The 2,226-nt window shown below is 46.5% G+C and overlaps 1 long non-coding RNA gene across 1 annotated transcript in view; it reads left to right on the forward strand.

Moving 5' to 3' along the window:
- LOC145723248 (uncharacterized) overlaps nt 1–1,965 on the forward strand; it is a 20,652-nt gene extending 18,687 nt beyond the window's left edge. Inside the window, exon 3 of the long non-coding RNA XR_014148171.1 lies at nt 1,555–1,965. This is a non-coding gene — a long non-coding RNA (uncharacterized LOC145723248). The remainder of the gene's footprint in view (nt 1–1,554) is intronic.
- Nucleotides 1,966–2,226: the final 261 nt, after the last annotated feature.

Below are 2,226 nucleotides of genomic sequence, written 5' to 3' on the forward strand. Positions count from 1 at the left end.
TTTTTTTTTTAAAGATTTTTTATTTATTTATTTGACAGAGAGAGAGACAGCGCGAGAGGGAACACAAGCAGGGGGAGTGGGAGAGGGAGAAGCAGGCTTCCCGCAGAGCAGGGAGCCCGATGCGGGGCTCGATCCCAGGACCCTGGGATCATGACCTGAGCCGAAGGCAGACGCTCAACGACTGAGCCACCCAGGTGCCCCTCAACTACATTTTTTAAAGCCTAGAAAAAGTATTAAAAGGAATTATGTCAAATATTATCCATGATTGTCTCTGGATAGTGGGAATAAAGTGATTTCTTTTCCTTGTCCTTTATACTTTTTTTCCACTTTGGGAATTGTCTGCACATACTCATTTTATCAGCAGGAAAAAAAAAAAAAGAAAGAAATCTGACTCCTTGTAACTCTTTCCAACTGATCCTAGATTTTTCTGGAGGCAGCTCTTCACCTGGGATAAATGGCCTTCTGACCCTGCTCAGCACCCCGGTGTGACCGCCCTCCACGGAGACGATCTAATCATTGTCTGTCAGTATCTTAAAGTGCGGTCAGTGCCCAGAGTATGCTCAGATCTCCAGGTGGGGTGTAACCTGTTCTGAGGAGAGGATCCATCCCCTACTCCACCCTAGACCCTACTTTGATGAGAATAACTCTAGATTACATTAACCTTCCTGGATCACTAAACCTCTAGCCCCTGTCAGCCAGGCAGGTGTGGGCAGATCTACCATGTCCTATGTTTAGGCAGTTGTTCTGAGCCCAAGTACAGGATCTTACATGTATCCCAGTCAAGTTCTTGAAAATTAGTCTAGAATGACAGCTCTCTTAGAACCCATTAACGTCCAGTATTCTGTTTCCCCTCCTGCCTAAGGACCTTCCCTTAGATCCTCCTTACTGAGGCTCCTTTTGACACAGATGTCACTTTTTCAAGGACACCTTCCCTGACCATTCCCTCTAAATGGCTCTGTTATCCCACTTTATTTGGGATAGCACTTCTGTGAAATTATCTTTTTAATTTTTTTAAGTAGGCTTCATGCCCAGCGTGGAGCCCAGCTGGGGTGGGGCTTGAACTTGCGACCCTGAAACCAAGACCTGAACCGAGATCAAGAGTCGGACACTTTCCCACCTGAGCCACCCAGGTGCCCCTGAAATTATCTTTTTAATTTGTTTACTTCTTTATTCCCACTCTCTTCACCAGGATTTATCTCCACAAGAACAGGATTTTGTCTACCTTACCTCAAACTCTTGCTGGCACATGGAAGGAACTCAGGAAATTTCTGGTGAATGGGTGAATGAATGAAGGAATGAATGAATGGAGTTTCTCAGTGCTGGTGAAGGGCTTTAGATGGTTTTCCAAGCCTGTCTCACCAATGCCAGCTGTGTGGCTTTGGGCATTTTAATTCCTCTAAATCTGTTTCTTCCTGTGTCACATGTCAGCTGGCTAATGCCCACATTTTAGGGCCACCGTGAGCATTCACTAAAAAGTAAAAAGTACGCGATGAGGTGAAAAGTACCTGGCATATAAATTCTAGCAAAAATTATTTTTATTGTCTCTCTACCCAGACGAGTGTCATCTTTGATCATGCTGTCTACATCCAAGTTGGGCATAAAGTCCTTGAATGGCACCACATTTGGGAAGCGCCATCACCAGAGATGAACCATATGGCTATCGTCTGATGGGGAACATGCTTCTCCATCCCCATCCACAAGGTGAATCCAGGATCTTACCTTCCGTTGCCCATGTTGCCCTGATCCTCCAGCTTAATCAAAAAAGGAAACGAAAGCGGACTGGCTCCATTCTTGGTGATCTTTCATTTCCTTTTGAGGTTCACAGATCATTTTGTGGGCTGACCTCACCCAGTGCTGACGTCAAGTTCACTCTCTGCCCCAGGCTGGGCTGGGTCCTTTGCTTGGCAACAGAACACCTGTGTGCCCTCATCAGATCCCCTGGGCTGTCCTGGGCCCTGGCCTCTGGCTGTGCCAAATCAAGAAGGACAGGCTCTGGGTGTTGCCACGTTGCTCTGATGGGGAGAAGCTAAGGGGTTCAGTGACAGAAGAGAGATTACTCCGTGAGGCAGAAGGTTGTTCTCAGGAAAGAGTCTGCGACCATTTGTGATCCCCCAAAACAATGGCCAAAAAGTGCCTGAGATTCTCACTGTTTGGAATTTGTTCTTTGAAGACCGCTCCTCTGTAAGCATCCTTGAGCAGAAGGCAGGTGCTCCTTGAAGAAAACAC

Source organism: Leptonychotes weddellii, chromosome 9 (genome assembly GCF_054177405.1).
Source record: "Leptonychotes weddellii isolate Sample4059 chromosome 9, ASM5417740v2, whole genome shotgun sequence".
Classification (NCBI taxonomy): Eukaryota; Metazoa; Chordata; class Mammalia; order Carnivora; family Phocidae; genus Leptonychotes; species Leptonychotes weddellii.